Here is a 25,092-nt window from a genome sequence, read left to right as displayed (position 1 = left end):
ACTTCCGAACACTCTTGGTTTTATCAAGATAAAATTTCAGCACTCTTTAAATCCAAAGAGTGCAGAGTTCTTTCAGCTGGAGTGTTCGGATTTGCAAAGAAGGTAGATAGTGTGACCGACTGATTAATGTGAAAATCCGAGACTACCTTAGGAAGGAATCTCGGGTGAGTACGAAGCACCACTATTCGCATGGAAAACGAAAGAAGGTTCTGTAGAAGAAAAATAATGTATCTCACTCACCCTGCGCGCAGAAGTGATAGCTACTAGGAAAGCCGCCTTCCACGACAGATGTTGGAGGGAAGCCTTATGAATAGGTTCGAATGGAGGACCCATCAATTTGGACAAAACCACATTAAGCTCCCATGGAGGGGAGGGGGCCCTCACAGGAGGATAGACCTTCGTGATACCCTCCAGGAAATCCTTCACAACTGGCATTTGGAAGAAAGACACCCGGGTGGGGGTCTTTCGATATGCTGTAATTGCTGCCAGGTGGACTTTTCTTGACGAATACTGCAAACCTACTTTGGCCAAAGAAAGTAAGTATGGCAACAGTACCTGTTCTAGGCCTCGAATAGGGTCATGACCTTCCGCAGTACACCACATGAAAAAAAGCTTCCACTTGAAAGCATACAACTTTCTCGTAGAAGCTCTCCTCGCCTCTTTTAAAATGTGCATACAGTCCTGCAAGAGGCCTAAATGTCTGTATTGGACGAACTCAGGAGCCATACTGCTAGATTAAGGGACGACAGGTTGGGGTAAAACACTTTGCGGTTCGCCCCGGCCAGCAGATCCGGGTGACAAGGCAACCTCCTGTGCGGTACTTTGGATAGGTGAAGAAGGTCCGGATACCACCATTGGCGAGGCCAATTCTGAGCCACCAGGATCATGTCTGTCTTGGACTTGTACAGTTTCTTGATCACCAAAGAAATGAGTGGAATCGGTGGAAAAGTGTAGAGTAATGCCTCTGACCAGTCTATCCACAGAGCATTCCCCTTGGACCCCTGTTGTGGGAATCTGGATGCGAAGACGAGGCATTTTGCGTTTTCGGCGTCCGCAAATAGATAGATTTCTGGCGTCCCCCAGGCCTGGAAGATGTCTTGCACCACTTCTTTTAAGACCAAGTTGTGTGCTTCAGCGAAATGTCTGCTTAGGTCATCTGCTTGGACGTTGAGGACGCCCGGCAGATGAACTGCCAATATTCTCATGTCTCGAGCCAGAAGCCACTTCCAGATTGCTTGCGCTTCCAGCGAAAGAGGTTTGGATATCGTTCCATCCTGCTTGTTCAGACAGTACATCGTTGTTGTGTTGTCGGTCTGAACAAGCAGAGAGGCCGTATTGATTGCGGGAAAGAAAGCTTTGAGAGCTAGGTGGACAGCTCTGAGTTCCAGCATGTTTATGTGATAGTCGCTCTTTTTCTGACCACACTCCTTGAATTTGAAGAGACTCCAGATGAGCGCCCCATCCCTCACCAGCGATTGTCTTGGCATGTCCTCCTGGAAAGGAACTCCCACTACCAGATGACTCCACTGCATCCACCATCTGATGGAGATCTGTACTGACAGGGGTAGTGACAGTTTGTCCTCCCAACGATTGGAAAACTGGGACCACTGGTCCTCCAGAGACTGCTGCAGAGGTCTCATGTGCAGTCTGGCGTTTGGAACGAGGAATATACAGGTGGCCATAGACCCTAGAAGAGAAGAGATCTGCCTGGCCGTGGGTCGAGGAGTCTTCAGTAGAGTCTGACTTGAGGAGAATGGAGGATAGTCTCTCCTCCGAAGGATACGCTTTTGCGTCCTCTGAATCCAGAAGTGCGCCCAGGTAGTGGATCCTCTGTGTTTGATTGAGGATAGACTTTCTGAAGTTTACGTGCAGGCCAGGTCTCCGCAGCTGGTGTATGCAGAACGTGAGATGTTGCTGTAGCAGATTCGGAGACGCACTCTTTAGGAGCTAGTCGTCTAGGTAAGGATAGACGAAAATGTGTCTCTTCCTCAGGAAAGCCGCTACTACTGCCATGCACTTTGAAAAGGTGCGAGGAGCTGACTTTAGCCCGAAGGGCAAAACTGTGAATTGGAAGTGGCTTGTTTGGATGCAGAACCTCAAAAACTTCCGATGCTTTGGTGATGGGAATGTGAAAGTAAGCATCTTGAAGATCTTTAAGATCTATGGAGCACATCCATTTCCCTTGATGCAGAATTGGAATTACTTTATGTAACGACAGCATTCTGAACTTTTCTCGCCGAATGAATTTGTTGAGACGTCAGATCTAGTATGGGCCTGAACTCCTTGTTTGGACCTTTCTTTAAAACCAGAAAGTATCGGGAGTAAATGCCTTGTCGGCGTTGGTTTCTTGGGACCTCCTCAATCGTATTCTTTAGGAGTAAAGCAGACACCTCGTCTCAAAAGATGTATACAATGGGTGACAGTCTTTTGAGGAGGAATGGAAGGTGGGGGGGGGGGGGGGGGGGGGGGGACTTGAATCTGATGGTATACCGATTCCTTACAATATTCAGAACCCATTTGTCTAGTGGGAGGTTTGTCCACTCTTCCAGGCAAAAACAACCCCCCACCCCCACCCCCCCTCCGGAGTGGGTAACGGGCCCAGGGGAAGCAAAAGCTCACTGTTTTAGTTGCTGTTGCTTGTTACCAGGAGCAGACTGCCTGGAAATGCCGCCTCTTCCTCTACCAGGGCGACGCTGGGAGAACTGAGATCTTACCTGATTTTGCTGTGACGACTATTGAGGGGTTTGAACCCTCTGCTGGTTCTGTCTCCGGTCGTAAGGACGGTATTTCTTCATAAAATCTTTTCTTTTTTCAAGACCAACATCCTTCACTGTATCGAGCTCTGTTTTCATTCGTGACATCTCATCAGCATGAGATCCGAAGAGCGATGTTCCATTAAAAGGCAGATTAAGTATCCGGTGTTGTGCTTCAGGCTTAAGACCCGTGAGCCTCAACCACGCTGCGCGCCTGGTGCAGAGTCCATGTGCGTAACCATGAGCAGATAGATCAGAAGCATCAGTGGCTGCACTAATCACTTGGTTAGCCCACTAGCCCACCTTCGTGCAGGATCTCAAGAAAGTCGTGTTTATCTTCTTTAGGAAGCTTTTCTGCGAAACGAGACATGGAGTCCCATAGTGCGCGGTCATAGCGACCCAGCAGGGCCGAAGCACTGGCGACCTTCATGTAGGAAGCAGAGGTGGTACACATTCTCTTCTCTACAGAGTCCACAGCCTTACTGTCTTTATCCAGCGGCACAGAAGAGGATGCCGCTCCGGTTTGATTTTTACGTGCCGCTGAGAAAATCACAGAATCAGGTGGTGGTTCAGCCCTCAGAAAAAACGGATCATTGTCCAGAGCTTTATATTTCCTAGAGATCCAAGATGGGACCGCTCCCAACGCTGCTGGAGTTAGGAACTTGTGCTGCGCAGGCCTGGTACCAAAGGGAGTAAAGGCGTTGAAGTTAACTTTTGATGCCGGGTTTTGAAAATGACTGTTGTCTTGGTGGTAGAGACCTGCATTTCGATATTAAGTTTAGCTGCTCCACAACAGAGAACCTCATCAAAGGGTATCAAGTCATCAATTGGTGATATCCTACTCAGAGGAGTTGATGACCGTGTTGGAGAATAGCCCCTCTTCGAATCCGTAGACCTGGTCGAGGATCTATGACTGCGCCTCCTTGAAGAGCGGCGGCGTGATGTTCTGGGAGAGGGGAGGACCGCCTCCTCACTGATGGAGATTTCCTCGGAGGAGTACGCTCACGTCTCCTTGGAGAGTGCACCAACTGCCTTGCGGGCAATCTTTATCTTGACGCAGCTCTTGGACGGTCAATAGGTGACCTTGACCTGGAAGACGACCTTGGAAGATTAGCTCTCCTTACCTTCCACTCTTTAATATCTTGGCGAGATATTAGTCGTTGGTTGAAGTGGAGACTGTGCTCTCGAGGGCTCTGGAGAGACTTGTACAATCTGAAGTCCAGGGGAGGAAGAGGAACTCACAAAAGACACAGTAGGAATGTTAGACCGGTCTTTAGACACCGTTCTAGGCCTCCTCACTGCAGGAGACGCGGACGGCAACCTCCTCGACAGCGACCTTCTCAGCCGCGATGGTCTCTTAGGCGTCGACGTTGTGTGCCTCAACGGAGATGTTCTTCACGGAGTCGGGTGCCTCGACGTCGAATGGCTGGGGCTCTTCGACATCGAAACCTCTGCTGGGCGGTTCGACGTCGACAACATAGCACCTCTCGACGGTGGTCTTGACATTTATTCCGAGCCTCTCGGCAGCGACCGTCGACGTCGATGAGACTACGTTGAGTACCGACCTCTTGCGGTCGTAGGCGAGCCAGTCCTGGACCGCCTACGCGCAGGAGACCTCATCTCCTCTCTTTTCTCACCTTGCTTCGACGGCAAAATTTTCTTCGACGGAGAGGGATGTTTCGACGACGACCGACACCTCGACAGCGATTTGGATGCCGATTCTGAGCACAGAGGTACCTTGGAGGACGATCTGTCCCTTGACGGAGAAGGACACCAATGTTTTTCCTTCTCCCCTTTGTCCTTGCGCTCTTTGTGATAAGAAGACTACTTTCTGGAGTCAAAATTTTCTCTTCCACTCACGGTTTCTCCTCTGTCACAAAGGGACTGCAGTCTGATCTTCGCCCTCTCCCTGAGGGTTCTGTTAGAAAACTTGCTGCCGTGGTAGCAGAGTTCTGGCTTGTGAGAAGATGGTAAACAAGCAATACAGACCGAATGAGGGTCTGTCTTAGCCATTTTTCTACCACAGGACGGACACTTAACAAATAGGTCCGGCATTATGACTGGAAAAATAGGCAAAAACTAGGAAAAAATTGTTGAATTAGTCAAACAATGACTAAAGAAGTCGAGTGAAGATGAAAAAATAAGAGATATACCAGAAATAAAGTGATAAAATATCACAAACTGGCGAGCTCAATGCTCCAGGATCCTCACAGAAGGAGCTGGAAAAAAGAACTGACCTAACAGTCACCTGTGGAGCACGATGGGAGCCTGGATGCTCATGGAGGTCTTAAAGGCACAGCGCCAATTTTTCAGTTGTTACTATGCAGCCAATCTAGGCTAAATCTGCCTGTTTTTTTACCTTTGGAAATAAAGGTTGTGTGTTTCAAAGAAACCCAGGGCAGTGTTCTTCTGTACATTTTCATATAATGTGAATGATATGTCTTTATTTGGCAAATGTAAAAGTTTTACATGCAACAATGGCAGTTTGAGCCTAGTATGGTGTATTTCAGGCTGTGTGTATTATATATATATGGCTTGGAAGAAGACCGTTTGGTCGAAACGCGTCGCCATTAAAACTTCTAAAAACACAGACCCTGGAGTGCGAGTCTCTGTGTGGCTCCGGCGTGGATGCTTGCTGGGAGCCCTTTCGGATATATATATATATATATATATATATATATATATATATATATATATATATATATATATATATTTGGCTATTGCTCCGGGGTCCCGCACGTGGGCGGGACTATTCAGTGCTTATGACTATTGATGAGTATCCCCTAGAAGAGAAACACTGTAGGTGAGCATGTGTTGGATCTGTTTTGCTGTATGTCAAAAAGTCAAAGGTATTTAACAGATTAACCAAGAAAATGCTTATTAACCAATTAATTGGGGAGTCAGATTTTTATTAAATATTAAGAGTAACTCGAAGTACGGCACTGCACAGAGAGGAGACAGCGGGCTCCGCAAATTTCCCATTGTGCAACGTTGGAATGCATTACTCACTGCCCTACAAACCAGCAACACAATGGAAGTAGATAATGCCCGCACTGCTGATCTGTGACAAATACACTAGCTCCTCGCCACTCAGCTAAATGGAGTAGATACGCTTCAAAACGCACAGAATAGAACACTATTGCGTACCCTGGCCCGTGGTGGATGACCACTTACACTCCATCCGTCTTCAGGCATAGAGGTCATCTTCGCTGGTTGGTTAATATGCTTCGTTATGCGCAATGCTTCAATTCCCGACTAGATGTATAGTTAAGTGGAAAAGAACCGATAATGCACCTTTGTACCCAGTCATGTAAGATCAATTTTTTGTTTGTATTTCGTAGATGGCAGATTCTCTTTTTATATTATAAGTTTGTTTAGCTTGTATATTTTAGAAAATAAGTCTTATTGGTACTCTTCAGTGACTACTGCTTGCGTTCGATCATCATCATATAATTCCTTTTTTTCTCTCGCAGTAAATTGAGCAGGTCCACATGGCAGGCTTCGTATATACATGCCATATAACAATGTGATATTGTCATAACAGTTCAGGTCAGACGGGATATAAAATGCGGATAGTAACAATAGCAATTTATAAACCATGGTGTAGCAAAACTGAGCAATGGCACGCAGGGATCCCAAAATACAGGCTCACATGAGATGCAAGTATCTGTAACCGAGAATAGCATACTAGTGCCAGTTTTTTTTTTTTAAAGTATGTTTGTTATAGCAAGGTCACCCTTACACAAATACATTTTGTCTCCTTTTAGTTACAGAGTATTGTATGGTGCCATCAACATCTACACAGCAACATTACCACTTTCTCCATTTACTCAGTTAGTGTTGCGCCCCCCCCCCATGACATCAATATTACTATAGATTTACTTTTGTTTCCATTTTGCTTCAACTAAACTCCAACCCCCCCCCCCCCGCCCGCCCACCCGGCACTTACATTTGGTATAGGGTGTTTCGCTTGCGAGCAATTTCCATTCCTTTATGTTCCGTGATATAATGTCCATCCGACCTGTCATTCTCACATTACAATGTTACTGCAAGATACTATATGCTTTGAGTCTGCAACCTGTACTACGTGTATGTGACCTCCTGCGGATTGTGATCGGCACCCCAAGTGGGAGCCCCCTCATGTCCCCGTCAGCCCACCATCATGTCTACCAACGGCACAGGTATTCACTGGATGTGCGCCTTCGCGCCCACTTCAAACTCCTCCACCATCGAATTCCAGTCTATGGAAATCGGATGTTTGCGTAGGCCCCTTCGCTCCTCTCTTTGTAGCTCCTGGCCCTCTGCCTTTCCCCATCTTACCACCTCGCTACTCCAGGACTCCACACTCGGCGGTTTAATCGATTTCCATTTCATTGCTATCATCCTCTTTGCTAATAACAGTGCTAGATCTACGAATCTAGTGGCTACACTCCGCTTCTTCTCTTTGTGTCCCAGACCCAGAATGTTGTATAGTACTGAATCATAGGGTCTTCCTGGGGTAACCTCAGCTAGTATGTGGTGGATTGTGACCCAGTAATATCCCAACTTAGGGCAGTCCCAGAACATGTGTAGCATAACCGCATCATCACGGTGACATCTGGGGCATTGATTGGACGACTCAGGGAACATCGCGTGTATTCTGTGTGGGGTTAGGTACGCCCTATGTACAATCATGAGTTGAATGAATTTGACTTTCTTGGGGAGCTTTAGAATCCTTTCCCAGTCCTTATCACCAATGTCTCCGCCTGTGTCACCCTCCCAATGTGTACGAAGTGGGTGCAGCGGAATAGCTTTACTCGTTCTAATACCCTTAGTGAGCCACTTTGTTAAGTGGCTGCCTGATCCCACGAGATATTGCATAGTGAGCAGGGCCGTCGTTTCTGGTTCCATGCCTTCTCTCGCCCAGTGTGTGGAAATGTAGTGCGTGACTTGTGCATGTAATAAAAACATAGACCGCGGTGTCTGGTGCATCTGCATAAATTCTGCATGTGTGAGAAGTCTACCCTCCGAGAAGAAGTCCCCCACTTGTGTTACCCCAGCATCGTGCCATGAACTCAGCTTACGTTCTGTGAGCGTTCCAGTTCCTAAGGGGATGCCCAAAAGAGGTATCGTGGGTGCGTAAGCCTGTCGACTGCCAATGTACCCGAGTGCTGCCCTCCACTGCTGTATTGCAAGCTTAAGCAGGGGGAGGCCGATGGTGTTATTTTCGCTTTGGGGAGCAACAGTCTGTGTACGTGACCCCCATTCCTATCCGCCTCTGACATGTTCAATTCGTGCAGGTTTCGACCTGCCAGCCAGTAAGCCAGCCACTGAAGTTGGCAAGCGTATCCATATGCTATCATATCAGGCACTCCCAGACCTCCATCGTCCGTTGGCAGCTGCAGTTTGGCTAAATTTATACGTCTCCTGCCCGTACCCCAAACCAATTCAGTCAGCAGCGTATGCAGATGCTTAAAGTCGTCCATGGGCACTAGCACAGGCATATTCATGAAGTAGTATATCAGTCTGGGCAGGACCACCATTTTCGAGTTCGCCACTCTGCCTGCGACCGACAATGGTAAAGTGTTCCAAAATCGTATTTGTGGCTTTAGCGCATTAAGGGCCTTACCCAGGTTGCCCTCAAGTAAATCCCGGGCTTCTCTGTATATTTGTATACCCAAGTATTTGAATGTTACTGGCGCTATTTGGAACTGGTAGGGTGCAAATTGTATGTGCGTGGCTATCATGGGCCTGTGAAAACTATACCCGTAGGATTTGGACGCGTTCATCGCAAGGCCCAATATCTCTCTGAACACCTCAAACACCTCCGATATCGGCTCTAGTGGCCCTGTTATGTCGCGCAGGAATACCAATATATCTTCTGCATATGCAGAGATGATATGGTGGGTAGTAAGTCGAACGATCCCCATGGTATCCGCCATGGTGCAGACTTTTATCATCAGGGGCTCCAGGGTACTAGTGCCAGTTATATGCTGCTGCAATGGGTAATGTTATTCTATATGTGTGCTCTGTATTTATGTTCTAAACATTTAATATAAAATCTTGATATTCATGTTAAAATCTGACAATACCAATAAAGCTATTTAAACAAACAAAAAAAAATTGGAAGAGTAACTTATAAGCTACCCTTTGCCTGCCTGGCCTGTTAAAAGGTTAATTAGATTTCATCCCTGCCAGCTCCCAGCCTTATGCTCAGACCTGGAAGGCATGTGAAATTTTTCCAAGGAACACACAATAGGCTGACCTGAATGAGAAGGAAGTACTCCTCTGAGCTCAATAGGATAATGCAGGGTGAAGGCTGTAGGGACTTCTGTTGACAGCAGTGTCAAATCCTGCCGGACAGGTCTGTTGACAGGTCTGTTAAGGCACATGTAAATGCGTGCTTTAATCTGGATTTTAGTGTTAGAAGTGGGAAGATACTGGGATTACAATAGTACACTACGCACTCACACCCCAGCTTCAAAGCCCAACTTTATTGCGGTCGAAGAATCTCGCCATATTGGATTTGCACAAACAAATCATTTTGGGTTTGTTGGCACTAAAGCAAACAGGAACAACAACAAATGAAAGTAGAAGGGGGATGACCTGGGAACATTTATTCCACTGGTCAGAGGAACTAGGAGTGCCTTAGGTTGTACCCCACCCACTGCCAGGTGGGCACAAAGCTGGACCCTCCCTGAGCCTTCCTCAAAACACTACTGGACTTGCATAAGGATATTCAGTGGACTGTACCTTGTGAACCCTGCATCTGTGACTTGAGAAGTACCAATAGTTAACCTCCATTTCATTTAACAACCAGGGACAAAGATCTTCAAGGATTATACACCTGTCTTGACTGGTTTTTTGGCTCTATTTTGGAGTGATAAAGACTTTAAACTTGCTCACATCCATTATATGTATTCTTACCTTGTGTTGGCCCTTTTAAGCCCTTTTTTCTAGACCTAGAAGAGGATAGCTGCTTTATATGATGATAGATCCCTTATTCTTGACTCTAATTCATCTATTGCCTATTGGCTTTAGCATAGTTATGTGTTCTTTCATTATTTTGCCTATAGTAGAGGGTGGATCCTGTGGTCCTGACTTTATATTACACATTGGTATGGTTTGTGTCAGTACTCTGACAGAGCTAAGGGTTATTTAATCCCTGTTAGGCCTACAAGGCCCGGAACTAGAGAGACTCCATTTTGCTTTCTATCCCTGCAGGGCTGAGATGCTTTAAGGGGAAAGGTAATCCATTATAGTGAAGTGCAGAGGCGGAGTCAGTGAGTTGAGCCGGAGTGGTAGAAGCGGTTGAGTTGGAGGAGCGGAGAGTGTTGGTTGAGTTGTATTGGAGCAGAGGAGAGGAGTGGAATTGCAGGAGGAGAAGAGACAGAAGATGCTTGGAACAGAGAGAAGACAGACAGTCAGTGAGCTGGAACTGAAGGAAGCAGTCAGAAGCAGTTACTTATAAGGAGGAGTTGTGAATAGCTGGAGTCTGAAGTAATGCCTTTTAGAAGAGACTGAAGTTATATCGTGGATTAATCTGTGGGAGCAGCTGGAGTTAATTGGACATTGGCACAGAGACATTTAAACAGAGTGAAAAAGGTAGTTGAACGAAAGATTATCAGAGGGGCAGAAACCATTAGATTGAAGTTGGAAGGTGGAGAGAGTCCGTGGGGGAGAGGAGTCCAGTGCAAAGTGATCAGCGCAGATGTGTGTCCAAGAGTGCAGGAGAGAATCTAAGACGAGCTAAGGCACAGACGAGAGAGGAGCCCAGATGACAGCTAGAGCAAGACTTCATACTAATCAGGTGATATCGGTTTTGTTATATTAGTGCTTTCATTCCCTAGGCTATTGTATGTCTAATACCTTTTCTTTCAGCGGTGTGTTAAAGTTCCTGTTAATCAAGAGACCCCGCAGATAACCTTGTCCTCATACTGTATGTCTAATCCTTTTCTTTCAGCGGTGTGTTAAAGTTCCTGTTAGTTATAGAGACCCCGCAGATTTGTGTATGTGTATTTTATCGTTATTGTAATAAAGATACCCCAGTTCTTAGTGAACTAGTGTGCATGTGTTGTTCTTATGATAGAGAGCGTTCTAATCAGGTAATCATACAGTGTGTGTCTATGGTTCTTAAAGCACAGGTAACCTTTTCTTCTAGTCAGGTGTTACAGCCAGAACAGATGCTGCCCCTGATCCGGTAAGTAGCCACTGAATAATTAGGGAGAGAGAGGAGCCCTTGAGCTAGGGAATTATTGACACTAAGTGATTCGGCCATCCCATAATATTATTGTAGTAGCGAACCCTTAGTGAATAGTGAGAGAGACTTCCCAACATAGAGAGAGAGCTGAAGGTATTCATAGGAAAGTGGTCGTCATTGGTAAGTGGCGTTAGTGAGAGCACTGATTGTGGTCAGTGTGTAGATCCGCCGGATTGTGGATCATGTTGTAAGTGAGCGAGCACCGGAGAGAGACGGTGTGTAGATCCGCCGGATTGTGGATCATGTTGTAAGTGAGCGAGCACCGGAGAGAGACGGTGTGTAGGTCCGCCAGATTGTGGACCGGATAAACAGAGAGCACTGGGGCTGCAGCCCAGTGTGTAGACACGCCGGATTGCGTGTCGAGTGAGCACTGGTGGTAATCAGTGTGTAATGGTAGATAATCAGAACTGCCCCAGGGTAGATTAGTCTGGACCCATGTGGTCGCGAGACTATGAGGTATGAGTGTGGTGTAGGGCATGGACGTCCCTAGTAATCAGTGAGTATTCTTAGTAATCCCTATAGATTTAGTGGTGTTTCTGATGATATGAGCTTGTATATTGCGAAATCCCCATCCTTAGGTAGGTACCCAGGTGCCTGGATAGATGGTCCTGAGGAGGGAGGTGGTTACGTTTTGGCCAGGTTGGTGTTGCTCAGTGAGCTGGTTCTATCTGGTCTGAGAATCTGGTCATTACATCTGGCGTCAACGAACCGTTTACGAAGCCTGTGTGCGCTGTATTAGTTTTTATCTTGATGGTTTGCACTTGGCACGAAAATTGGCCTATGGGCTTGAACAGTTGGAGTGTAAGGAGATTGCAGTACATCATGGCATTTGACTTATGCAGGGTGGAAGAAATGCTTTTCATCTTGGTGTTTGAACTGTCAGGCTTGAAGGGTGACATTACATGAGGGAGCCAATTACATCTTTGTGATGATCCAATTGTACAAATGTGTGTGAAAAATGCTTTTAAATTGCCCATTAAATTGCTTGCTGCGTTTGCTTAGGCTGTGCAATGTGAAATGTGTTCAATGTAATATGACTTGTGGAGTTCCTTGTGAATAGCGCCATGTAATTGTGGCTTGTGAGGAGCATGTTCTCATTTTTACTTGCTGTGTTCCTTGTGAATTGCGCCTTGTATATATGCCTTGTGAGGAGCATGTCATTTTTTGAACTTGTTGACTTTCTTGTAAATATGGCTTGTGAATAGCGCCATGTGGATATGGCTTGTACAGAGCATGCTATTGTTGCGTTAGGCAGGAGAGAGCTGGATCTCTTTCAAATGCTTGGAGAAATTGTTTTTAAGATGTGCGCGCGTGTTATTTGAAAACGTGGAGTGATAAGTTCTTGAATTTCCCATGTACTGCAGACATTGGGGAATGATTGTGTTTGAGCTGCCAAAGGGTTAATATCTTGAATTGTGACGGCGGTATTTATTTTAACATGCTGTTTAACATGCATGGTTATGTGAGCTGACACTAAAAGTCAGTGAGTGTTTAGATGAATGGTGGTTTGATTTGACTTTCATTGGTTGCTGGGTTCTGCCTATGTGCTTTGTCAGCTTGCTGACAGAATGGTTACATCTTGCATAGAGAGAAAAGCTCTGTTCATTTAACATTCTATTTGAAATGCGTCCACAAATTTGTGTGGGTTTGCCTTGGAACACATGATTTAATGTGTCTGACTCAGAGGTCGGTAAGTTATAAATCAACCAGTCGGATTGAGATAACGGTTTTCAGCTGTGGATGGCACACGAACCAGTGTTTTAATTGATGCTTTCGCGGTTGTGAAGAACGAAAATATAAAAACAGACCCATTATAGAATGTGCTTTTAATTAGTGAGATGCAACCGTGCGCCTTTTAAAAAAAATGTGTTCTAGAAAATATACATGATTATTATTTTTTTTTCCAATGCAAGCTGCCCCTTAGAATAGCGTGTGAAAGTTAACCCACTCAGTTTGAAAAACTGGCCATTTGAAAACTAAATGATGTTGAATCTGGCCCTTTTTAAAAGGTAGAGTAGAACAACTTGCACACTAAATTATGAATTCTTGGTTCTGCAATGCAAAATTACATGTTGCCCCTCCTCTAATTTTACGTGTTATTTAAAAAAAAAAAAAAGAATGAAATGTGTTTGCATGCAATGTTGTTCTAATTATTTTTTCCCTTTCAGCCTGTAGCTGTTTTTATGATAGATTTATTTTAAAATGCTACCATGTGACTTAGTTGCAAAAAATCCACGTTGCAATCTGCTTCACTTAGTTAGAAAATAATATTCAGTGCTTCTTGCCTGGGAAAGAGCTGTAATGTTTTCAGTTTCAAGGCATCTGTTTTGACCTTCACTGATATGAGCCCTGCATCTGTTCACGCTCTGACTTTTGAAAGGGTGGAAGATGGGTAACTTCTGAGAGCAGAGAGAGCCAGCTTGTTATTCTTGGCTATATTCCAATTTCTTTCCGCGGAGAAATGTTTATGTAAGGGGGGGCCAAGTCGCTCTTCCTTGCTGTCGGCGCAGACAGCTTCATTGACTTCAGATAAGGGATACTTGCACATGCAGAATAATTGGCAGACGCTTGGCCCTTGGAGTTAGATAAATACAATAGGCCTAAGTGAGCTTCCCTGACTAGAGATTAGAGATGCTTAGACAGAATGGTTGGCGGTAGCTTGGCTCCTACAATGAGATCAGCACTTGGCAGTGATTCAAAATTACATCGCACTGTAGCTCGGCTCCTGCTTATTTTTGGATCGGATTCAAAACTCTGAGCGCGAACATATTTCTGAAGGGAGGGGCTGTTTCTCAGATGAGTAAGGAGTGGCTAGGCCCCAGCCCTTCTGGCTGTGTATGACAAAATTGGATTTTGCCCAAACAAATTTAAAAGAATATGATTTAAATTATTCCTTGAATTTAGAAGTATTACTTTTATTAATTAGAAGGTTTCTTTCGACAATAAAAAGCACTTGGGGTGCTTTTTAAATGGAAAATGTATTTTTGCTAGATTAATGATACTTGTTTTTTCGTTTCAGGTTGTTGGGTTGTGGTGTTTGGTGTGTGCGTCGGCCCACCCCCCTCCCACTCCCTTTGTTATTTTACTTTATTGTTTTTTTTATGTTAGTTTGTTGTTTTTGGAAGATGGAACCAGACCAGACTGGATTGGTGGCGGATGAACGGCGGAAGCTGGTGACTAATGACCAGATCGGAGGAAGTGCTTCCTTGGCACCGGATACAGATGAAGATGGAGAATCATAGTCCTTGCAAATAAACTGTTGTTCTAAGAAGAAACCAACGATGGATTCCTATAAAAGAAAACTTTTACATTTACTAAACTTCTGAAATTGGAATTACAATCTGCAGTTGGCTGACAAAGCCAATAGTCCTTTTTTAAAAATAAAAAAATTATTCTAAAAGAACTGATTTTTATTTGGTTATGATAATGTTTCCCACAAAAGGAATCTGCAATGTAATTTCTTGGCCTGCATTCTTCTATTTCAGATGGACATTATGCCACTTTTGCAATTACCACAAACAGGCCCCAATTGAAAATTTCTCATGGTTTTGATTTATGCAGTGCCACATTTATGATTAGGCATTTGGTTCAAGGATTCCTTTTGATATATGCAAATGAAATTGTTTGAATGTCATAGGGTGCTATGTATAATCAGTGAGCTGCTTTAGTAATCTGATGCCCTGTGATGCATGATATTTTGATTTTAGTATGCTATGCTATTCTATTATTGATACACTTGTTTATCTTTCACCTATTTCATAGTTTTCCTGTTTTCTGCAAAACGGTCTTGCCAATGGAGGGATAAAAAAAAATATGATGGTGCACACGTGTTCCACAGTGTGATACAGTGAGAAACTAGGTGCTAACTGTTTTGTGATATTGTGTCCTTTACCTATTGCCTTTGGCATGGTTCAAATTTATCTTTTAGATATGCACCACACTTAGATAATTTTCTTTGATTTATTGCTTGATATGCATAGTGCTACACCAGCTATTTTGTAGGAATGGGGTTATCCTTATTTTCCTGTTATTACACTTTCACTTTGATCAACTCTTAATTAGAACAGTGGGATTAGTTCCAAGGGTGGTTACCCTAGACTTTAAGTTGTCCTGGGAGGTGTCTTTTAGTCAGGTTATGTCCTACATCTATTAATAATGTTTGCCCAGACCTTGAGGACCCTTTGTCATGTTTGGTCAACTTAAGAAAGAATTTGGTGAAATCTGACAAAGTAGGTAGGCCTCATTTAGGCCCATTGTTATTTTTATTCCACACACATGGCCCTTCACCAATAGATTTCATTAGTTATCATTAGAAGTCGAGGTACATTTAGTTCTTAAGTTGACCGAAGTAGGTAGGCCCCATTTAGGCCCCTTGCTGTTTTCATTCCACAAACATGTCCCTACATCAATAGATTTTTTCATTTATCACTAGAAGTTGAGGCACATTTAGTTCGAGGGTGCTTTGGTTGGTTTCTATTGTTATCAGATCACTCTTAGTTATGTTTCAGCATTCAGGTCAAGGGTGCTTTGATTTGTTTTCAGTTGGTTGTTAGATTTGTATTCCCTACATCAAGTTTAAGGTGGAATTTCCTTCAGTTGTCATTTATTTTAGAGAGTCTTTTGGTTTTGTTGATAGATTATGTTGATGTTTGTTTATTTGTTTGTTGTTGTTTATAGATGTTCGCAAGATAAAGTCTAAGGGTGGAATGTCTTGACGGGTTTTTTGGCTCTATTTTGGAGTGATAAAGACTTTAAACTTGCTCACATCCATTATATGTATTCTTACCTTGTGTTGGCCCTTTTAAGCCCTTTTTTCTAGACCTAGAAGAGGATAGCTGCTTTATATGATGATAGATCCCTTATTCTTGACTCTAATTCATCTATTGCCTATTGGCTTTAGCATAGTTATGTGTTCTTTCATTATTTTGCCTATAGTAGAGGGTGGATCCTGTGGTCCTGACTTTATATTACACATTGGTATGGTTTGTGTCAGTACTCTGACAGAGCTAAGGGTTATTTCATCCCTGTTAGGCCTACAAGGCCCGGAACTAGAGAGACTCCATTTTGCTTTCTATCCCTGCAGGGCTGAGATGCTTTAAGGGGAAAGGTAATCCATTATAGTGAAGTGCAGAGGCGGAGTCAGTGAGTTGAGCCGGAGTGGTAGAAGCGGTTGAGTTGGAGGAGCGGAGAGTGTTGGTTGAGTTGTATTGGAGCAGAGGAGAGGAGTGGAATTGCAGGAGGAGAAGAGACAGAAGATGCTTGGAACAGAGAGAAGACAGACAGTCAGTGAGCTGGAACTGAAGGAAGCAGTCAGAAGCAGTTACTTATCAGGAGGAGTTGTGAATAGCTGGAGTCTGAAGTAATGCCTTTTAGAAGAGACTGAAGTTATATCGTGGATTAATCTGTGGGAGCAGCTGGAGTTAATTGGACATTGGCACAGAGACATTTAAACAGAGTGAAAAAGGTAGTTGAACGAAAGATTATCAGAGGGGCAGAAACCATTAGATTGAAGTTGGAAGGTGGAGAGAGTCCGTGGGGGAGAGGAGTCCAGTGCAAAGTGATCAGCGCAGATGTGTGTCCAAGAGTGCAGGAGAGAATCTAAGACGAGCTAAGGCACAGACGAGAGAGGAGCCCAGATGACAGCTAGAGCAAGACTTCATACTAATCAGGTGATATCGGTTTTGTTATATTAGTGCTTTCATTCCCTAGGCTATTGTATGTCTAATACCTTTTCTTTCAGCGGTGTGTTAAAGTTCCTGTTAATCAAGAAACCCCGCAGATAACCTTGTCCTCATACTGTATGTCTAATCCTTTTCTTTCAGCGGTGTGTTAAAGTTCCTGTTAGTTATAGAGACCCCGCAGATTTGTGTATGTGTATTTTATCGTTATTGTAATAAAGATACCCCAGTTCTTAGTGAACTAGTGTGCATGTGTTGTTCTTATGATAGAGAGCGTTCTAATCAGGTAATCATACAGTGTGTGTCTATGGTTCTTAAAGCACAGGTAACCTTTTCTTCTAGTCAGGTGTTACAGCCAGAACAGATGCTGCCCCTGATCCGGTAAGTAGCCACTGAATAATTAGGGAGAGAGAGGAGCCCTTGAGCTAGGGAATTATTGACACTAAGTGATTCGGCCATCCCATAATATTGTAGTAGCGAACCCTTAGTGAATAGTGAGAGAGACTTCCCAACATAGAGAGAGAGCTGAAGGTATTCATAGGAAAGTGGTCGTCATTGGTAAGTGGCGTTAGTGAGAGCACTGATTGTGGTCAGTGTGTAGATCCGCCGGATTGTGGATCATGTTGTAAGTGAGCGAGCACCGGAGAGAGACGGTGTGTAGATCCGCCGGATTGTGGATCATGTTGTAAGTGAGCGAGCACCGGAGAGAGACGGTGTGTAGGTCCGCCGGATTGTGGACCGGATAAACAGAGAGCACTGAGGCTGCAGCCCAGTGTGTAGACACGCCGGATTGCGTGTCGAGTGAGCACTGGTGGTAATCAGTGTGTAATGGTAGATAATCAGAACTGCCCCAGGGTAGATTAGTCTGGACCCATGTGGTTGCGAGACTATGAGGTATGAGTGTGGTGTAGGGCATGGACGTCCTTAGTAATCAGTGAGTATTCTTAGTAATCCCTATAGATTTAGTGGTGTTTCTGATGATATGAGCTTGTATATTGCGAGTTCCCCATCCTCAGGTAGGTACCCAGGTGCCTGGATAGATGGGTCCCGAGGAGGGAGGTGGTTACGTTTTGGCCAGGTTGGTGTTGCTCAGTGAGCTGGTTCTATCTGGTCTGAAAATCTGGTCATTACAACACCTAATTACCTGGGTGACTCCAGGAACACAAGAGGACCGAAGAGTATATTCCTGTGAAGAATCCTAGCTGACCACTAGACTTTGCAATTGCCCTCTGTCTGACATCTCGAGTGTCTCCAAGTTCTCTCCCGGAGGTCTTGCTAGTGGACACCTTTGGCTGATTGGGCACCAAACTTTCAAAAAGTACGATAGAGGGGACTAACTGCTAAAAGTACCTGTCTGGCAGGTTCACAGCATCAGAATGAATTTCTGGTTAGCCTTTTATGTGGTCACTTTTTAGGCCCGGGTAGAAACACCATTTTACATGCTCATGTTTTAAGCTGCCTTCTGTTCTTAAACACAATGGCATTTGACACACATTAGTTTGTGTGCCAGTGCAGGATAATATTCTCTGAACTGAGCTTTGCCTGCATATCCACTTTGTAGGCACATTATCAAATACCTTGAACATTCTGTACCAGGGCTAAGTTCATTACACAAAAGGTTATTGGCTGACAGAGCTATCACAATACAATAAACATTAGCAGCCTGACAGACTTCGGCATGGCAACATCGACATCACTCCCTTGTTTAGAAAGAGGAGCATTTAGCTGGCACAGAGGTCAACCGTGCCGAAATTCGAGCCCAGCTGATTCCGGTTAACCTCATGCAAGGGATGCTGCCCAGCTCTTAACTAAGACGGGCTGCCTGATGACACTCCGATAACGGGGAGTTATAGCACCCTACTAGGATTTTGCAGATTCACCCTCCCCCACACGGCCCCCCACACATTAGGTTAGGGAGAGCTAGATAGGACTACTATATAAGAAGCACTTAATACCTGCATACATTCTCTGTTGTAACAAAATGGTTGAACTATCTTTTTCACCCTTGTCATAATGTAAATTGCATTATCTGGTTTCCTTCTGTTGATTATTGCGGCACATTTTACTCAAGAATCACAACGCTGCACTAAATACTGGGACACTTTACTGTGCATTTCTGGTGTATACCTTTGGGTATGCATGAGTAACCAAACAAAAGGGTTCTAGATCGTTACCATGATTTTATTGGGGAGTCATGGTTGCCATGTTCGGAGGTTGCACAATCCATTTGTTACCTTGTCAGATAAGGGGGCCAGATGGTGCACTGCGAGTTAGCAGGACGAAGGCCAACAGATCCTGGTGTCTCCGTATCAGTCTTGCACAGTTCTGACGTTTATGTTGTCAAACAAATGCACAGTTTCACTTGGGAACATATAAGCCACATGCCATGGCACTGCAAATGTTCTACCCTGGGTTCTTATTTAATGGATTGCCTGTGTAGTTTTATTTTGTATACACAAAGACCCCTACTCACCTCTCAACTGGAGAAGTCTGTGGTATTAGAGAAAAATGTTCCTTGGCCGAGTAGGTCAATTCAATGGATTGGCTGTAGCTTGTTCAAGCCTGAAACTTTCAAAGGATCACCCCATAGAGGTACCCTCTCTGATTCCACATATTCTTATGGCTGGGGACGAAGCAGCAATTAACATACCAGTGATTTAGACATGCAATTACCCAAATGCTGTTACAACCTGGACTGCCCTTAAGGGCAGAGACGTTACTTTTGTGGTTGAGGCCCACAAAGCATTAAGAACAGAGGTACTCTACTCATGGGTTCCATTCCCAGCAGCAGAAACACAAATACAGTTTCAAAGGTACACTAAGGCTGCAATTCCTAACACTGCTTATGAAGCACTAGAAATACCGGTAATTTACCAAGAACATCTCAATTGGTTTTGAAGGTGCCCTACCACATACACAATGTTAGACAACCTTAGCAGTGACGGAGCAACATCACCAGTCTCATCCGGATTGACACCCTACCTAAGAAATAGAAAATCTGTCCTCTCCAGAACTACGTATACTATATATAGATCAGGTTAGAACATAGATGTTTGACACAATTTGTCATGAAAGAAAGTGACAATAAATCCTGCAAGGGATGCTCAAGCTGCACAACCACAATTGGGTATGTCTGGAATTAATCCAGTGGCTATCAATGCAGTCACTGGTAAAATTCCCATCAAACGAGAGAAAATTCTGTCTGGATTGCACAAGAAACAAGCCATCTTGAAGCACTGTTCCCCCGTACGGGACATCAGGAGAAACACAATTCTCATCATATGCCTGCCAATGGGGATGGCTCCCTCAGTAGAATACTGCACCACTTGGGGTATGGTCTTTGCTGAGGTATATACCAGAACACATGGTACACCCTAAGTAGCCGTTTTGCCAGAAGTGTTTAAACGGATCTGAAATGAGTACGGGGCAGCCCCTGACCTGGATTTAGGGATGAAACTGTTGGCAACTTTTCCACAGTATCCACCATAATGTTAAATAACATTAAATGGGAAGCAACAGTGTTGGCTGCATGCCAACGACACAAATGTGGCTCCAAGAGAACAGGTGCCTGAATCACTAAAGTGAAGGATACCTATGCAGCCAAAGGCAGAGAATTTGGGAGCCAGACCTATTCAACTACAATTTAAGAGTAATTCTGAAAAGGTTAACTGGAAGCAATGATCAGACTCTTCCTCTAATTAGGAGGTATAATAAGAAAAATAAAGACTAAATTATAGGGCACATCTCAACAGACGTAAACTGAAAAAAGCTACAATATGCAGGACCATGATATTAAAAAGCCTGCTAGGTACCAGGATACTGATACAAGTTCCTCTTGTTCCTTAAAGGAGTCATCCGAAAAACGCTCAGAGAGGTGGACGATCAGAGCGCAGATCATAGTACATGAAACAAAAGGATTAAACGCTCATTTGGCTTTATAAAACAAGAACACAAACCTAAACAGTCCAAGCCTCATTTAAAAAGGTAACAGGCGTCAAATTAAGTATGTCCAGGCGTTGCGGACACTGCTTCTGAGCATGGAGTGGGCTCTGACCATGCTAAACAGCGCGGCAGAAGTCACAATGGTTCGCCAAAACCAAAAATGGACTGGCAGCAGTAGCAACGAGTGACTATGCAGGTGGAAACACAGGATAGGAGAGTGAGTGTCTCAATTATTTGAAACGCAACTCCCAATGGAGGGGATATACCATGTACCACAAATGCTCGCTTAGGGAGAACTTGCCTTTCGGCTAGGATATTCTCTCGGCTGAAAGGGATTGGTCACCAGAATTTGTCATGGACTGCACGGAGGGAGAAACGGTAATTTTACCAGCTTTTTCTGACCTAGCCCTAGATGCAGTTAAACATTCATACACCAAGGAGAGGGCTTTAGCTCAAGCATCTTACCGCAACAATGTGGGGTGGGATGACCGTTCCGCTTATATCATACCAGTAAGGTCAACCCCACAACCTCAAAGACAATACCCCACGAAAAGCTAAAAAACAAGTTGGAGAAATCCTCACACAACTGGAGTACCAAGATGTAATTGAAAGTTGCACCTCCCCCATGAATAATCCTTTGTTTCCAGTAATTAAACCAGGTCATTCATATTGTATAGTGTTTGATTACAGACACTTGAACACAGCTACACGTACATTCACTATACATAACATGCAAAGGGTGGCACTAATGCACAACAGTGCGTAAAAGACAAAACCACTTTAGATTTTTCCAATGGATTTTTCTGCCAAAATATAGCACCTGAAAGCAGGTACTTGATCACATTTAGTGCGTGGGTTTTTAATACCAGTTCCGTCGATTGCCACAAGGCTAGAAAAGCCCAAGGTGGTTTTCAGTCCGGAATACAGAACTTTTGCAAGATTATGATGACCAGCAATTGTCCTATGTCGAAGACATCTAACGGATGATGACCTTCCAACTCACTTGGGTAGATTGCATAGTTTTGTAATTAGTTCACATGGGAGAAATGCATTAGTCTAACACCGGATGCAAGGTACTTGGCAGGGTTGGGGCTGTTTTATGGTCTGCTCAGCCTGGTTTTACAGTTAATTTACCTGATTTTCAGTGACCTGCTCATACTTTAATTTTAGAAAAACAGTTCCCCTACTTTATGAAAACGCAGCCCTGGGACGGTTAATTCCAACAGTTGAAATGCTTCAGCTGAAGTGCAAGGCAGGGAGCCTCCTGTGCTGTGAAACTAAGGGAAGGGCAGACAGGTAAACCAGGCATCAGGCACCCTTGCGAGAATGCTTAAGTGTAAATGTGCACCACTGGTTAATCTGCGAATGTAAAGGGTGCTTCAAAGTCAGTATTGTATTTAATGGAGTCGCTTGAATTCTCCTGATGGCGCAGATTTATTATTTTTGAGTGGTATTGCTGTCAAGTGTGCTTTTAATGGACAGTTATAAAACAAATATTGCACTATGTAAAGTCAGTGCATTTTTAAAATGATATTTTAGAAGCACTACATCTTAAACCTTTTTGCAGATTTTGTAGCAGGCTCTCTTATACTGCGTGTAATGCAAATTTAAAATAAAGACTTGCATATTCACAGTGCTTTGTCACAGACTGGTACTTCGAAGCACTAAATATACACAATTCACTATTCTTCACTGCATCCAGGATTCAATTCTGTGGGTCTCCCATTACACACAGAATTCTGTAGTGAATTAACTACCTGAGGTTTCATAATGTACAATAGTGCATTTCCCACTGATTAACTTAACTTGCATTTATATTTCATTTAAGTTGTGCCTCATTTTACATCACATGAAGTTACCCTCAAGGAAAGAACAAAAAATGTTGCACAATATTTTGTTTTTGCCACGCCTTGGACCTCACACCCACTCACTCCGCCCCCTTTGCGCACAACACCGTTCCCATACTTTTTTTATGCAATTCCACCACTGCTGACAATATAAAGTTGCAAGTACAAAGCTGAAATCCAGTGTCTGCTTTTTACATGCCTTTTTTCTCTGTATGGAAAGTGTGAGCAAATAAAACAGCACCATTTAACTCCTCTGTTAAAACATCAAAGTGCTCTGTGCGCAGGCACCACTAGACAGCAGCACTACCCTTCTGCCTTCCATCCTTTGCCAGATTGTCCCTGAATCGTGCAGCTTACTGGAGGTCTCAGCAGAGAAGGCCAAATGTTCTATGAAGGATGATAGGACAGGAAACATCACACCTACAGAGCTCAGCACTCCGAGGGAGAGTTGTTGATCTGGAAATTACATTGGGGCTCAAGTTAGCCATCAAAAAATGCAACCAGGAGGCATGAGAAACTCTCATGGTATGGGACAGCAGTGCCAAGGACCTCAGCATGAGCCTCTAGTGTTAAGAATGCAGGAATCTACAATTGCTACGCACGTCAGGCGGGACCAATCAAAGTGCATCTCAGTTGCAGCGAGGCAACCTACCATCTAAGTAATATCTTGGGGAGTTGAGTTGAGAAATAATTTATAATGCGCAGAACAATAACCCGCAGGTATCAAGGCGCCTAACAGAAGATCAGAGAATGAGCAAGAAAGCTTAGGACCCTAGACATAGGCTTGCTTGAAGAGAAGGGTTTTTAAGGCAGTGCGGAAGTTCTGAAGGGACGGGAGAGATCTCAGGTCCAAAGGGAGTTCGTTCCACCATTTAGGAGCAAGGGTGGAGAAGGCTCTGCCTCCCCACTTGGCTCTTCGTACACGGGGGACTGTCAGAAGCAGTTTACCAGAGGAGCGCAAGTTCCTTCGGGGGACATAATGGAAGATGATGGATCCTATTCCAGTGTCACTCTTTTTAGCAATGGCTCTATAGGTCATACAAAGGACCTTGAACCGGATTCGATATTCCATCGGCAGCCAGTGCAGTGTTTTCCTGGCTGCAGTGGCCGAAGAGCGTCTGGGTAAGTCCAGGACAAATCTAGCTATGGCGTTTTGGACTACCTGTAAGCACTGCAGCTGACCTTTATTAAGTCCAGCATACAGCGCATTACAATAGTCCAAACGCGAGCCGATAAGAGCAACAGCTATTTGTTTTCTTGCCTGGAGAGAGAGATATTTCCTGACCCTGCGCAGAGTGTGGATCAAGCCCCAACAGGTGGAAACAGTTCTGCTCACCTGGTTGCCTAAGTCAAGGGCGGGATCTATTAACACCCCGAGATTTTTAGCAGAGGATGTGGGGGAAGGGCAAGTTCCAAGGGAGTCAGGCCACCAATTGGCTGACCAGATGTTTTCTTTCCCCCCAAACACCATCACCTCTGTCTTCTCCCCATTCAGTTTCAGAGAGTTCCGGATCATCCATTGACCAACCGCCTCCTTGCAGGATCTAAACTTGGAGGCGATTAGGTCATCTGAACGGGGAAGAGAGACGAGGATTTGAGTGTCGTCTGCGTACGAGACTACCTCCATCCCGAATGATCTTATTAATTTGGCTAGTGGGGTAACAGATATTAAAGAGGGTCGGGCTAAGTGCCGACCCTTGAGGAACCCCACATAGCAAAGGATGGGATGGAGATAGAAACTCCCCAAGCTTGACTCTTTGTTCCCTCCCCGTGAGGAAGGAGGTCAAGAGATCCAGAGCTGCGTTCTTCACCCCCACCTCCCTCAGCCGAGATGTAAGTACTGAGGGGGAGAGGGTGTCGAAAGCCGCAGTTAGATCTAGCAGGACCAGGAGAGAGGTCTGGCCCTCATCTACTGAAGTGCGGATCTTATCAAGCACGATGGTGAGGGCTGACTCGGTGCTAAATTCTTTTCTGAATCCATGCTGGGAGGAGTCTAAGCATCCCGAACTTTCGACAAAGGCAGCAAGATGCTTGTTAAGATGTGTTTCAAGCATCTTAGCAGGAGCAGGGAGCAGGGAAATAGGCCGGAAGTTTTTTAGGACCCCCGGATCCAAAGAGGCCTTTTTCAGCAGGGGTTTCACTACCGCCTTCTTCCACTCTGCAGGGAAAACGCCATCTCTAATAGCTAGGGGAGGGCAAAGGAGGGGGTGGGAGGGTGAATGACATACACTGCTCTGAACAGCCACTCAATTGGCTGCCTCTTGCACGGAGAGACAGTCAAAGGAAAACAGCAAGAAGTTGCAGTCACAGACCGAAAACACTGGTCAACTAAAACAGACGATTTGCATGAGCATTCTGGGGTACTGGTAGGAAATTCCCAGATTGTGTTAGTCTAAGCCCTGATGAGACACTTGACAGGGCTGTAGGACTGGTTAAAAAGCATTGCCTGCCGCCTAAACCTATAGGGTTGGCAAGTGTGCAAGCTCTGCAACAAAGCTGGTTTAGAAAGACTGAATTAAAACAAAATACTAACATTTCCACTGAAAGTTAAAGAATTTGTTATCAGTACACATCACAAACTATGGAACACAAGCAAGGGAGTAGCCAAAAAAAAATCCCACGACCAATATGCT

The 25,092-nt window shown here is 44.5% G+C and overlaps 1 protein-coding gene across 1 annotated transcript in view; it reads right to left on the bottom strand.

The window, feature by feature from the left end:
- Window positions 1–25,092, bottom strand: part of CAPRIN2 (caprin family member 2) — a 682,604-nt gene that overhangs the window by 278,987 nt on the left and 378,525 nt on the right. The window lies entirely within an intron of this gene.

Source organism: Lissotriton vulgaris, chromosome 1_2 (genome assembly GCF_964263255.1).
Source record: "Lissotriton vulgaris chromosome 1_2, aLisVul1.2, whole genome shotgun sequence".
NCBI lineage: Eukaryota > Metazoa > Chordata > Amphibia > Caudata > Salamandridae > Lissotriton > Lissotriton vulgaris.
Note: the sequence above shows the minus strand (reverse complement) of the source record. Positions and strands in the feature narration are given on the sequence as shown.